Source organism: Hyperoodon ampullatus (genome assembly GCF_949752795.1).
Source record: "Hyperoodon ampullatus genome assembly, chromosome: 19".
In the NCBI taxonomy this organism is placed as follows: Eukaryota; Metazoa; Chordata; class Mammalia; order Artiodactyla; family Ziphiidae; genus Hyperoodon; species Hyperoodon ampullatus.
The window spans coordinates 17,143,312-17,158,905 of NC_136932.1; the positions used below are offsets into that span (position 1 = coordinate 17,143,312).

The 15,594-nt window shown below is 41.0% G+C and overlaps 1 protein-coding gene across 1 annotated transcript in view; it reads right to left on the reverse strand.

The window, feature by feature from the left end:
* The window catches only part of TNRC6C (trinucleotide repeat containing adaptor 6C), a gene marked incomplete at its 3' end in the record, with an annotated part of 123,088 nt that extends 110,932 nt beyond the window's left edge, over nucleotides 1-12,156 (reverse strand). The window contains exon 1 of the mRNA XM_079725340.1: nucleotides 12,072-12,156. The remainder of the gene's footprint in view (nucleotides 1-12,071) is intronic.
* Between the last annotated feature and the right edge of the window lie 3,438 nt (nucleotides 12,157-15,594).

The following is a 15,594-nucleotide window of genomic DNA, read 5'->3' on the forward strand; positions in this document are numbered from 1 at the left end:
TTTCTCTAATTTGCTTTTCTTTGACTACTGGCAAGATAAATTTTTTAAATGTTTGATTACTAGTCTCTTTTATAAATTATCTTTTTCTTTGCTCATTTACCTATGTCAAAAGACATAAAGCTAGTGGGGTTTTTTTGGCAAGACCTGGGTTTGAATCCAGGACTGTCTGATCTTACGCAAGTCACACCACCTCTTTGGATCACAGTTTTCTCCTCTATAAACCCCAAAGATCTGCAAATTTTATTCATTTATTTATTTTTGGTTATGGGTCTTAATTGTGGCCCGCAAACCTTTAGTTGTGGCATGCATGTGGGATCTAGTTCCCCTGACAAGGGCTCAAACTCACGTCCCTTGCATTCGGAGGCAAATTCTTAACCACTGTGCCACCAGGGAAGTCCCTGCAAATTTTAAATAGCTTAAATTAGTTAAGACTCATTCTTGGAAATGCAGCAGATATACAAGATATAATGCTGGTCGCTAATCCATTAACACCTTGACTATAAAGAACATTAAATAGCAATGGTAATATACCCCCAAAATAAAACCAAAAAACCCCACAAATCACACAAAGAACAATTCTCATATTTTTAATAAAAAATAAGATGAAAATGTCTGATAATAAGTATATATATTTTAACATGCATCAAAGCCTTAAGATAGCATTTTTCCTTCTTAAAAAAAAAAGATGCACAGTAAATTTAGAGTTATACAGCCATAACCATAATCCAGTTTTCAAACAATTTCATTAGCCACCAAAGATCCTTCATGCCAATCTCCATTCTCACCTTTAGCCCCACACAACCACTAACACACTTCTGGATCCCACAGATTTGCCCTTTTTGGAAATATCACGTAAATGAAATTTGGCTGCTTTCAGTTGGTACAATGTTTTTGAGATTCATCCACACTGTAACATGTATCCCAACTTCATTCTTTGTATTGCTGAATAATATTCCATTGTATGGATATCCATATGGATATCCACATCCCAGTTGATGGTAGTTTGGATTACTTCCACTTATTGGCTCATGAATTGTTCATGAATAACTTTCATGTTCATGTTTTTGTGTGAAGATATGTTTTTATCCGTATTGGGTAGATATGTAGGAAAGGAACTACTGGATCATAGCTAAATTTATGTTTAACTTTTTAAGAAATTGCCAAACTGTTTTCCAAAGCTGCTGCACCAAGCAATTCCCACCAGCAATGGGTGAGGTTCCCCATTTCTTCAAGTCCTTGTTATTGCCTGTCCTTTTGATTGTAGCCATTCTAGTAGATATGAAGTGGATATGGTTTTAATTTTCATTTCCTGAAATCTAATGATGTTGAGCATCTTACGTGCTCGTTAGCTATTTGTATACCTTTTTTGGTGAATGTCTACTGAAATCCTTTGTCCATTTTTAACTGGGTATTTTGTCTTATTATTGGGTTACACGAGTTGTTCTTTATATAATCTGAAACAAGTCCTTTATCAGCTGTATGATTTGCAAATATTTTCTTCCAGTCTGTGGATTGTCTTTTCATGTTCTTAATGGTATCTTTTGAAGCACAATATTTTTAATTTTGATAAAGTCCACTTTATAAACTTTTTTCTTTTTGGATCATGCTTTTGGTGTTTTATCTATGAATTCTTTGTCTAACCAAAAGTCTTGAGGATTTTCTCCTGCACTTTTTCTAACGGTTTTATAGTTTCAGTTTTTACATTTAAGTCTATGATCCACTCTGAGTTCATTTTTGCATATGGTGTGAGGTCTAAATCACCTTTTTTTTTGTTTTTTGCATATGGACAGCCAACTAACTGTCCTAGAACATTTATTCAAATGACTATCCTTTCTCCACTGAACTGCCTTGGCACCTTTGTCAAAAATCAGTTCACCATAAAGATAAAGGTTTATTTCTGAACACTCAATTCTGCTCCATTTGTCTATATGTCTGTCCATGTGCCAGTAGCACACTGTCTTAATTGCTTTAGCTTTATAGTATATTCTTTTTGTTTATTTGTTTTGGCCACACCACACCGCATGTGGGATCTTAGTGTCCAGACCAGGGATCGAATCCATGCCCCCTGCAGTGGAAGCACCAAGTCTTAACCACTGGACCGCCAGGGAGTCCCCCTATAGCATATATATATTTAAAAAAAATTTTTTTTGTGGTACGCGGGCCTCTCACTGTTGTGGCCTCTCCCGTTGCGGAGCACAGGCTCCGGACGCACAGGCTCAGCGGCCATGGCTCACGGGATCCTCCCAGACCGGGGCACGAACCCGTGTCCCCTGCATCGTGCGACTCTCAACCACTGCGTCACCAGGGAAGCCCCTATAGTATATTCTTAAATTGGAAATTTTAAGACCTTCCTTTGTTTTCTGCCAAAATGATTTTGGCTATTCTAAGTCTTTTGCATTCTCATGTAAATTTTAGAAGCAGCTTGTCAATTTCTGCAAAAAAGAAGCCTTCTGTGATTTTGATGGGAACTGCATTCAATTTATAGATCAATTTAGGGAGAACTGCTATATTAACATCATTGTGTCTTCCCATCCATGAACACAGACTGTTTCTCCAGTCATTTGGATCTTCTTTAATTTCTCTCAGCCATGTTTATCAGTCTTCAGTGTCCAAGTCTTCCACTTCTTTTGTTAAATTTATTCTCAAGTATTTAATTCTTTTTGATGCCATAGTGAAATTGTTCTCTTAATTTCGTTTTCAAATTGCTTGCTAGTATATACAGAAGTACAAATGATTTTCGTATACTGATCTTGTATTCTGTGACCTTGCTGAACTTGTTTACTAGTTCTAGTAGCTGTGTGTGTGTGTGTGTGTGTGTGTGTGTTTAAGAATTCCTTAGGGTTTTCTACATACAGAATCATGCCAAAGTTTTACTTCTTCCTTTCCAATAAATGCCTTTTTTTTTTTTTTTAACCTGATTGCTGAGGCTAGAATCTCCAGTACAATGTTGAGTAGAAGTGAGGAGAATGGACATTCTTGTCTTGTTCCCAATTTTAGGGAGAAGGCATTTAGTTGCTCACCCTCAAGTATGAGTTAACTCCTTGTGTTTTGTATGTTTTTCCTATACACCCTTTATCAAGTTGAAGAAGTTCTCTTTACCTGATTTGCTGAGAGGTTTTTTTGTTTTTTTAAAATCATGCATGGAAGCTGAATTTTGTCAAATGCTTTTTCAGCATCTATTGCGATGACCATGTGGTTTTGTCTTTGATTTTATCAATATGGTGGTACGACATTAAGTGATTTTAGGATGTTAACCCAAACTTGCAGTCCTAGGATAAATCCCATTTGGTCATAATCCTTTTTATATGTTGCTGGACTTGGCTTCCTAATATTAGACTGAAGATTTTTGTGTTTACATTGATGAGAGATATTGGGCTGTAGTTTAATTTTTTTATGATGTCTTTGGCTTTGTTATCATGGCAATACTGGCCTCAGAATCAGCTGGGAAGTGTTTCTTCCTCCTGTATTTTATGGAAATGTTTGTGAAGGCTGTGTAGTAGGCCTTTTTATGTCGACAGAATTTATCAGTGAAGCCAAGATGACCTGGGCTCTTCTTTGTGCCAAACTGTTAATTACTAATTCAGTTTCTTCACTTGTTAGATGTCCATTCAGACTTTTCATTCTTCTTGAGTCAGTTTTGGTAATTAGTCTATTTCTAGAATTTTGTCCATTTCATCTATGGTGTCTAATTTGTCTGCACAAAGTGATCCAGAGTATCTACTTAATTTCTGTAAGATCAGTTCTCAAGTTCCCTCTTCATTCTTGATTTTGGTACTTTGTATCTTCTGTCTTTTTCTTGGTCAATCTAGCTACAGGTTTCTCAATTTAGTTGATATTTTCAATTAACCAGGTTTTGGTTTTAGTGATCTTTTCTACTGTTTTCTATTTCATTGACTTCACTCTAATCTTTATTTCCTTCTTTTTGCTCGCTATGGGTTTAGTTTGTTCTTCAGTTCCTGGAATCATAAGGTAGAAGCTTAAATTATTGCTTTGAGATCTTTCTCTTTTTCTAATATAGACATTTAAAGCTATAAATTTCCCTCTTAGTACAGCTTAGCTGCATCACATGAATTTTGATATGTTGTGTTTTCTTTTTTAAATTCAGTTCAAAGTATTTTCTGACTTTCCCTTGTGATCTTTTCTTTGACCCATGGACTACCTGGAAATCACCTGTTTAATGTCCTATGTACTGTACATGGAAAGAAAGAGGGGCCCAAGGAGGACTCCAAAGTTTGAGCCTGGAGCAACTAGAAGGATGTAAGTGCTCTCGAGTAAGACAGGGAGGAGTACAGGCAGAGTGGATGCGGGGGCAAGAGCGGAGTCAGGTCCTGACCCTGTGGGGTGGAAATGCTCACTAAACAGTCATGTGGAGATGTGGAGAAGGCAACTAGCTATGCAAATACTGAGTCTTGGGAGCAGCCCAGGCTGGCAAAACAAAACGTAGGCGTCTTCAGGGTATGTCTGGTATTTAAAGTCACAGGACTGAATAAGGTCACCAAAGGCCTAAGTGTAGATAGAAAAGAGAAAGTTTACACAGTGAACTTAGAGACGGTTTCAGGAAAGAGACTGGTGTTCTGTTAGGTATGTTAGGACATTTAGAATTTGATCTGGCAAGGACAGAACCAATTCAAGCACTCTATAAAGCCATGGGTGCGAAACAAATGTCATCACATGATAACATCAAACCTGTGACTAATGGTGGCATTAATGATAACAAGATAATGATATCAAGAGACCCATGTCTCCAGATAAATAGACATTTTACAATATAGTTTTATTAATGCCAGGCTTACTGCATATATATTTACTAAAATTATAATATCCTTAAATTATCCGTTACTAAAACAAGATCCTTACCCCCACACACACCTGTGTTTTTCTTTACCCACATGCCTCTCTACCATTCTCAGTCATTCAATATGTATCTCTTCTGAAAACTGTGACATGAAAGTAAACAAGCAAAAGCATTATCCCTCCAACCAGAGAGCCAAAGGAAGAAACAAAAGAGAAAATGCTTATTCCAAAGCAGGTATCTTAATCTCTTCACCTTGTTAGGGTTTACAACACTCCATTCCTTCAAACTCTCTGTGTTGAAGAACTGGAAGAAAGATACAATACAGAAGAAAAATGGGTCAAGTGAGGAAATTGCTTTCCAACTGAATGTGAGATTGAACAGGAAGTAGTAGGAAGTAGTTGAATTAGAAGACAGACAGTTATCATATACTGCGCATATGTATCAAAGGCAGCTTACTTCTAGCTTACCCCATTAATAACTAAAGCATCCTAGTGTCAAGGTGACACAGATTTTTATAAAAATGCCTTACTTTTTATAATCTGAATCAAAACTAGAATTCCTTTAAGCAGGCTTAAAATTTTCAGTAATGATAAATTTCAAACAATGTTTTAAGAAAAACCTGCTGCTGTGGCAGAAAAAAAAAGTAATCCGTAAGATCTCAGGAGATCTATGTTTGTCTCACAGACACGCTCCTGCCTCAGCTGCATTCTGGATGCCAGAGTTAGAAATCAGGGAGAAAAAAAGAATTCACTATCAGGTTTTTCCAAGAGAAATAACGTTTCTTATAAACACATCAAGGTTAGTTTTCTTTCAATGTACTTTTAGAGCCCAAAATGATACTACTGATATTAGGGCTATGAACCCATTAGACACAGGTAATTTATGTTAACATTTGATAAATTTTTAAAATTAAAAGAAGCCAAATGCCACACATCAAATTTGGGGCCCCAAGCCATGCTGCGTAGCATGCGGGATCTTAGTTCCCCAACCAGGGATGGAACCCGTGCCCCCTGCAGTGGAAGTGAGGAATCCTAACCACTGGACTGCCAGGGAAGTCCTGATCTCTTATATCTTTAATGGTAATAAAAATCACTCTGTCCATCTGAATGAGGGGGAACAACTGAACAGCCAGGAGCACAGTCCCAGCAATCAGGGAGCCTTGACCTCTCTGAGGTGCCCTGGTTTCCACATCTATTGATGAGAATAAAGTAGGTAATGTATTAAGTGCCCTGTACTTGGCACACAACAAGCACTCAAAAAACTATAGCTATTATGAAGTCCGGAATCCATTCTCCAGTTGTGGTTTTATATCTTCAGAGCAAATAGGCTTAGCAGAACAACAACACATCGAAAGGAAAGAAAGCACACTGTTCATCCTATTGCCTCAAGATAAGCCTTTACTCCCATCTCTGAAGTACAAAGTTTCAGGAGAGGAAAAACAAACAAACAAACCCTAAAAACATGAAAAGAGCAAATGAAAAAAGCGGAGGGGGAGGGTTACAGGAAAGACAAATAAAAGGCAAGAAAAACTTCTGAGTAATCCTAAAGGCTGAATTCTGAAATCAATGTCCACTAATTTGAGATTTAGTTGGAAGACCACAAGCTGAAGAGAAAACCCCATTTTCTTAGGCCGTGGGATCTACATATTCAAAATTCTGCCATCAAAGGCCAATTAGGCATATGTGTAAACTAATTAACCACATTTAATAACTGTGCTAAAAGCGTACTTAAATTATAGTTAACATAAATTGATTTTAAGAAAAAGAATTTTGACAACATCCTTTTAAAATTCGATCTGATTTCCAGAGTCCCCCTAGAGGAGTATAGAAAAATACATTTAATATATGCTAACCAGACATTGTGGATTGGCCAGAATGATCCTATTAGTTATAACACTCATTTTTCCAATGGCTCATATCTAATGATAGTCACCTGATCTGTGAAAGGCAAACCAGGAATTATACCTAAAGTTCAAATGTCCTTAAGAAATGTCACATATTACTTCTTTACAATTTGGTTGGTGGCACTTACTGGCAATGACCAGAGGCCTGAAAAGAGAACTGCCCATTCCTACAGGTACCCACAGAAAACACGGTGCAAGGCATTCCACCAAGGACTGTTAAGATGGACTCATCGCATAACTCTCCTCACACCTGCAGGTGCATCCTGCGCTCCCATGCTGGGCTGACTAGTTGAAAATATGGTGGGTCACTATCCTAAAAAGACTAAAAAAAAAAAAAAAAGCAGACGAAAAGTAGTCATTATCAATCTCTTCCCTTCCCCCTATGATCATTTGTGGGAGCAACATCTCTGAAGAAACAAATGACTCAAAATTGATATTTTTTAACCTTAGTGTCCACAAAATACTGTAGATACTACAAAGACAAAAACATTATTATCCCTGCTATCAAGGAACTCAAAACCTAATAGAGAAATGATGATGATAATTAAGGCTTTTTCTGTAAGTGGCTATGCTGGGGTTTAGAGTCCAAAATGAACAGGGAGAATAAATAGTGCTAACCAATTAAATGCAAAACCATAATACATACAAAGGTACAACAGCGGCTAAAGTTCTTATTCATCACTTGAGTGTGGCAAATAAATAATATTTTTGTCTGTTTTAAAGCTTCCCCACCCCATTCTAGAGGAGTAAAAAAAGAAAAAAGTCCATTTTGTTGCTTTTTTTCTTTGTTAATAAAGAACATATTATCACTTCTAATAAACTCACCTAATTTAAAAAGTTCTAGTAACTTCAACACAGCCACCAAGAACACTGGTATACTACTTACATTATAATCTGATCTCATATTTTCTGGAAATATTTAAGATTTGTTTTCTCCCTTTCTTTTGTCAATATTCCATATCCATAAAGTTTACAATATTATCTGGGACTGTTATATAAAGTCTGAGTTAAGATTTTTTTTTTTACAGGGATGGTACTAAGAAAATTCAATTTCGTTGAGAGTACTCACCATAATTAACAGCAGAGCCCTATTATTACATGGCTCAGTACATACTGGGATTTATGCCTGTGAGTCAAATCTCCACCCCAGAACCTCAAACAATAAACTCTCCTAAAACTGCTATATTATATGCCATCTTTCCCCATCAGCGTTTTAAAAGGACACACTTATGTATTTAATCAAACAGTTTAACATTAGCTTCTTTATTTACTTAATTTAAAGCCTCTCTGGAACATCCCAGAAAGAGCAGCGAGCACGGTGTGTCTGACCTCTTAGAATTCTTTCTTTCCAACAGCCCACACCAATCATTCGGTATTGTTTTGTCCTGCTGATTTTTCCTAACACCGTTTCAGTGTGCTCCTACCATTATGCTTGTCCAAGCTCGCATCGCCTGACACAGACAACCCCAACAGCCATGGTTTTCATGCTTCCGATCTCCCCTCCAACCATCCACTGTATATCAGCTCCATGCAAGTTTCTAATCTACCACTTGGTTCAATGTCATGCCCATCAACAACCATCAAAAGTTCCTAACCAGCCAAAGAATGGAGATTCTACCCATATAGCCCCTTCTAAACCTTACTGCCAACATGAAAACTCCACTTACAGCTAGGTCTTGGTGTTCACTTATTCAATAAAAATACTGAGTTCCAGCTGCTATGGTTAGGTACTTGCCAAAATGTTCCCCAAACATGGTTTGCCCATTCGTCTCCTTGTACAATATCCCTTCCATCCAGCCAAATGCTATCTATCAATCTTCCAGGGCCCATTTCAAGTGAAGTTCTGCCTGACCACTGTGACCCATGGGTCCCCTCCCTCTTTCGAATGACTGGGCACTCTCTTTTCACATTCCCAAGTCTGTTCCACTGAACTACACTACAAGGTAGTACCGAAGGGAAAACAGTGTTTGGTGGTCACATAAGTCTGGGAAAGGCTGACTGGGCTAACGAAGGTAAACGTTTCTTCTGCTGCTGGACTTCTTTAAGCATCCCACGTGCTAACATGCAGCTTCAAGAGGGGAGATGCGGAACACGGTTGTATAATTATATACCAACGTGGATTGCTGTGAACTTAAGGAAGCTTCACGACATTTAATTCGTATCTCAGTTTTTTGCTTTGTTTGTTTTTACTTGTTTGGTGCCTGTCTCCCTCACTAAGGACACCTCATGGAGGGCAGAGAGAGGTCAATCTTCACTGTGGCCACTGAACACAGAAGGTATTAAATTTTTGTAGAGTGAAGGAAGGAACGACATGACCAGGCTTGGGCTTTAGAAAGTGGCTCAGACTCTGGCATCAGAGGACCTAGACACGTTATTAAGGCTCTAACTTCGGGCAAACTATTCAACTTCCATCAGCCTCAGCTTCCCAATCTAGAAAATGAACACAATATACTACCTACCTGACAAGCTGCTGCTGAGGAATGGAAAACATACATAAAGTGCATCGGTGGGACACAGACCAGAAGAAGAGAGACTAATTAAAAACGTATTCAAATAATCCAAGCTATTTATCCATGTGTGAGGGCTTTGAAGTGGACTGTCTGAGTGTAAATTCTGGCTTCACTTCCTACAAGCTGTAGGATCTTTTATTTCCTTCTCTGTCCTCCCTTTCCTCCTTTGTAAAATAGAATTAAAGCAACCATTTTCTGGGAGTGTTGTGAGGATTAAGTAAGAGAGTAACGCTCACGTCCTTGGCACACTATCACATAGTAGATGCTCAAATGTTAGCTGTACCTATTTGAAGATTATTTTTAAACTGAGATCTGGTGACCTGAGAGGATGCTTCCTAACCCCCCAACACGCACACACAATTCTCCACTGTCCTCAGTGACTCAAATGTACTTGCTTCCACACAGCCAACACCTGCTTCCCTCACCTACCCCCAAAACCTCATTTAAAACATCAGCCTCCTGAAGAATAAAGCCTATTGCTGTAAATTCCCTTCCTACACACTTTCCCCTCCCCCTGTGCATTTCATATACAGTGTGAGAAAACATAATGTAATCAAAGGAGTAATTCTACCCCACCCCCCCAATTCCTGATGTTAACATCTTTTCACAGCCCCAATGGTTGGGAAGGTGATAAGTTTTGCCTCTGCTGCCATTTCCCAGCTTCAGACCTTAACTTTAATTCCTGGTTGCTATCTTAAGTTATTCGTTTATTAAAAGAAAAATTAAAAACAAATTATCTTTGGTAATAAAAATAAACAATGCTTTTGCCAGACTCAACCCAAGCAACTGATTTTAGTTGTGAGAAATCTTATCCTTAATAAGCTAGACTGTACACATAAAATGAATCTGGCAAAACACATACGCCCAATAACCACCTCGGCACTAACCACGTTTGGCACTAGCCAGCCTGTGTGTTAGTAAAAGACTCAGCCACAGACAGGGGTTATCCCGCTGCTGAGAATAATTTGACTTGATGTTGTGATATTGTAGGTTTGCACTTCAGGCCTTCAGAGGAAGGGCATTACGAAATAGAACAGTGTAATAATTTCTAAAACATTCTAAAGAAGGAAAACAGAGAAGGTCTTTAGACTGAAGAAAAAAAGCTGTTCAGGTGTTTGTATTCTAGAGGAGCATAGGGGATCATCTGGATTTATACAAGTAGATGGGTGTTCACAGAAAATGCTGTAACCTTATAACAAAGATGAGCTGACATGTCTGCACACTCTTCCATTTTCATATTTTTGTACAAAAAATTTTTTTAAATTTTGTGTCAAAAAAGGTTTATGAAAAAAAAAAAGGTTTATGAGGAAGTAAAGTGGGATCTAGGCCACATGGGACCTATCTAGCCCATAGGCTCTCTTCTCTGGAGGACAGACTCCACAGAACTCTCTCCTTTGGGCCCAGTGGCCAGGTGATGTGTCTTCAGGTAGGTAATTCCCTAACAGGATAGTATTGCAACAAAGAGGCAAACAAGGAGAGGGAGACCCTGAGACAGACAACCCGCTGCTCATATCCCACAGCAAATGTTGAAATCCACTGGCCTAGAAGAGACATATTTCAGAAGCTGTATTCTTGCCTACCCTTAACCATTACTACATCTTAGAAAACCAAAGTCCCAATGCGGAGCTGGAGCTCAGAGAGCCACACAGAATATTAAGAGTTCAAAATAGGAGTGAACGCTGCTTTCCCAAGGCCATTCCTTCTGTTGTGGTTTGCAGCCATGGAGGGCTCAGGAGGGTGCGAACAACTATCTGTGCTACAGCAGGGATGTTTTATGGCTGGATGCCCAGATTGTCTAGCTCTGCACACAGCTCTATAGTCTTTGAGGGCTACAGAGGAAGAATGCATTCTTAACAAACAGCTCTCCATCCCTGCAATAGCTTCTTCATTCTCTGAAAGCATGTGTGGCCAAGAAAAGAATTCATTTTTAGTAAAACTCCAAAAATAGCACAAAGGGTATGAATTTTCACCATGTTTTTAACAAGGAAATCCCTGTCACATTCCAGTTGGAGAACTGAAAAATAACTATTTTACTTTTTATTAAATAAGTTACAGTTCAAATACATAATTTGCACAAGAGAAAAGTTACGGGATTATTTTAATCAAGTTATTCAAACAAGTTCACTGGGCAAGGAGTACACATTTTTTGGTTTCAATGTCACACATACGTTCTCTATGTAAGCTTTTATAGTTACTTCTGACAACAAGGAGTCTTTATATTTTTAAGTAATATATTCCTGAAGAGTTGTGTATAAGTTGAATGTTTATGATTGAAAACATCTTAAAGCTTATTGTATATTATTTTGCAAAGTAAAGAATGTTCTCCTCATGAATGCACAATTATTTAGAAGCTAATTTGATCTACTCAATACTCTGTAATGACCTATATGGGAAAAGAATCTAAGAGTGGAGATACATATATAGATATATATAGATAGACAGATAGATAGATAGATACACACACACACACACACACACACACACATATATGTATATATAACTGATTCACTTTGCTGTGCAGCAGAAACTAACACAACATTGTAAATCAAGTATACTCCAATAAAAATTTTAAAAATAATAAAAGCTAATTTGTAAAAATGTAGATAGTCATGATCAGACTGGCTTAAAGAAAGAAAATCTGTAAAATGTCCTGAAGAAAAAAAAAAAGGCCAGTTCTCCCTTGATACTCTGCTCCCTCTACTTAAATCTATGACACCTTCAAACAAAATTATTAAGATGTTAACTGTCTTAATTAAGCAAATAAAATCCAGTCACCTTCACCGTGAAGCCAGTTATCATACAAAACAGAACACGACGCCAATACTCTTTTTTTTTTTTTTTTTGCAGTACGCAGGCCTCTCACCGTTGCGGCCTCTCCCGTTGCGGAGCACAGGCTCCGGACGCGCAGGCCCAGCAGCCATGGCTCACGGGCCCAGCCGCTCCGCGGGACGTGGGATCTTCCCGGACCAGGGCACGAACCCGTGCCCCCTGCATCGGCAGGCGGACCCTCAACCACTGCGCCACCAGGGAAGCCCGACGCCAATACTCTTTGAAAAGATTTCCTTACAGCTCATCTAATAAATAAATAAATAAATAAATAAAACATCAGAAGAGCCTCTGAAATAAAGCTGGAATAAAAGGTAAAAACCCACCTGATTGTCTCAAAATCAGGAGTAAGAAGCCAAAACAGTTTTAATCACAGAAAAAGAAAAGCAAAACAAACAGACAAAAACAGAGTTACCTGGTTCTTGCCCACTTACAGCTCTGCAGGCACTGCCTCCTCAGGGCTCCACCTCCTGCTTCCTCAGCCTACCCTCGTTCCAAGGCTTTCTATAAGTCTGTCCCTTGTCATATTCCCTTGCTACCTCTCCATTTCTCATGCTTTCCACACAGGCTTCAGTTGCTCTGGTTAAGTAATCTTTGCTTGCTCCATCCCCAAATCTTAACTAACTCATATGCTATTCTGATATGAGGAACAGCCTCAGAGTTCACAGCCAATCTATTTTCTTTCTTACAAAATCTTCTCAGATATCACCTTTACACAATAAACCCTGACTGAGAGGTTCATATCATGGAAAACATAAGCATGCAATCTCATGGATCTAATTCCTACTGGGGAAGGCCAAAAATACACCCCATAAAACAGTCTTTAAAATGGCTCTAAGCCTTAAAATGTTAAGTTGTTAAAGAAGTTATACGATGTCAAAGACATTCTATATGCTCAAATCAAATAACAGAAAAATAGACTTTCACTAGTACTCTCTCTTTTTTTAAATTTAAAATTAGCATCACTTTCTTGAGTCAAGCAATAGTAAGTTTACATTCAGGACCTTATCACCCCCACTTGGAGTTTGGGAAGTAATGCAAACAACCCATTCTCAGCCAGTACTGTAGGAATTTTATCTTCCATTTCTTTCCAACTGAAAGCTCTCTTCACTAAGGAAAAAGGCTGCCGCCTTTCCAGCCCTGACCTCCTCCTCCTCCAGCTTGGTTTTGGAAGTGAGCCAGATGACAGCATTTGGAAAAGCACAAATTTATCTCCGTAAAGCCGGCTGTTTAACAAAAAGGTGGTGGTGGTGAGAAATACTGTATTTAAAGTTTCCTGTATTCCCCCCATGGTTTAGTTATATTTAATCATTGAGAGTCAAATGAAACAGTTTGCTCCACTTTCCCTCAGAATCAGCACTCTAAGGCAACTATTTGTTCCAAAATTCCTGAGCCAACTAAGTATAAACATAAACCTGTTACAAAATAATCTCTGTCAAAGTGTTAAAACATATGCCACTTGAAAAAGAGCAACAATAAACAATGTGAGGAGGAAAACCTAAAATCAACTTTGACGTGTACCCAGGTTACTACTAAAATATTTAAATGCCAGAATCCAAAATGAAGTAGTTAGGATTAAGTCTCATGACAGCCTCAGTGTCAACTTTATTTAATTTCATACCTTAATAGTAAATCAGAGGTACCAGACAGTAAGGTCTTTGATTTGGACAAGAAGTATGAAAGACTTAGAACAAAGTAACAACTATTCAGACGATTATCATCTGTGAACACCAATAATAATATTAATTCGGATAATACAACTGGGTTAGTCATTTTGAAAACCTCATTTTGCATCATTTCCCACAACAAAGCATCCTAGGAGTGCCACACTGAAAGGTGTTCAAAGACCTTCACCACCTTCCGTGGTTCTGGAATAATGTAAGTTTCTTCAAGGTGCCCTCTGCCAACCAAGTTCATCTGGCCTGGGTCTAAGTTTTATCCTTTATTCCTTCTTGTAGTATTGAAGGAAGTCTGGAATTTATGCGTAGAATTGTCGCACCCCCTACACATTTCAAACTGGCCACCACTGTCTTCGAAGATCACTCAAGCCGCATTTCCAGTGCCTCAACTCATCCCCATAGTTACACAATTCTAAATGTAGGAAACAACTTGCATAAAATAAGCCTCCTGCGGGGTCAAATTACGTTCAGAGACGTAGCAGCCTCTACACAGTGATCATCAAACTGACCACCTACACCGCAGCACATCCACGTGAACACCGGATACAGGAGAAAACCCGAACCTCAGCAACACAATGGATTAAACCAGCCAGACGCCTCCAACTTGCAACTCCTTAAAGACGCTTAAGTCGGACAACTACAGAGCACCATTTTGAGTTCAGAATCTGCAGTTCATGCCTAGACATAACCGAGCAGACCACTCAAATGGAGGTTCAATCTGACAGAGGCAAAGGTTCGAGACAGTTGCACTCATTTTGCACAAAATCCCTGAGACTGTCGAGCGTCTTACACCGCAAGAGGTGCAGCCAGGATCTGCGGCTCCTCCTCCCCCGCCCCGCGACGTGGAGGCAGCAATCCTGCATCTTCCGTGAGATTCCCAAAGCTGCGTGTAACCTGCAAGCGAAAGGTTCTCCACCGAGTTAACGCGCAGGGAACCCCTGTATCCGCATCTGCACATTTAATAGGCACGAATCTATTAATGAATCCTATCCACCAGGCAAAGGTGCAGACGAGGCGTCGCTCGAGCGGGGGTGGCCCCGAGGCGCTCGGGTTCCGCGCTCCGAGAGCGGGGCAACTGCGGGTCGGCTCCCGTCCCCCGTGCGCATCGTCGTGCAGCCTGCAGAGCGGCGAGCAGCCCACCTGATTCCAGACCCGTGGGAGGCCGAGGGGCTCCTCCACGCTCGCCTAGGCACGCCCGCGCCTGCTCTCCCCCAAACAACGGCGCGGGAGGCCCCACACCGAAAACGCTTGGGTTCATGCATGCCATCAGAAATGCAAAGCCCGCGGGTGGCTGCTCAGGGGAGCCAATTCCACCAACCGCATCGTTTCCAGACACCACACACGCAACCGCCGTGTGGCCGCGCCGACCGTGCCGATCGTGCAGAGCACCGCGAGCCTCTCTCCCCGCGCGCGCCCGCACCCGGCCCCGCGCAGCAGGCAGCTCCTCCCGCCGCCCTGCGCCGCTCACCCTTCCCGCCGGGACCCGCGACCCCTCGCGCTCCGGGCCCGGCCGAACAAAGGCGACGCCAACAGCTCCGCCGGCTGCGGCGGCTCGGAGGCCCGGCCCGCGCTCACCTGGGATCCGTCCCCGGCGGCGGCGGCGGCTCCTCGGCGGGGCTCTGGCGGCGCGAGCCTGGCGGCGGCGGCGGCAAAAACGACTCGGGCAGCCGCCCCGGGGCCTGCGGGGCGCTCGGGCGGCGGGGGCCCGCTCAGCGCCGGCGCCGCGGGCTCAGGTCCCGGCGCGAGCGGCGGCGGCGGCGCGGGCGGGTGGGCGGCGACGCGTCCCAGCGGGTCCAGGTCCGGCCCCGGCGACGCCGCGACGCGCCCTCCTCCTCGCACCAGCGGGCGGGACGGCAGCTCCGGCGCGGCCCGGGATCCGAG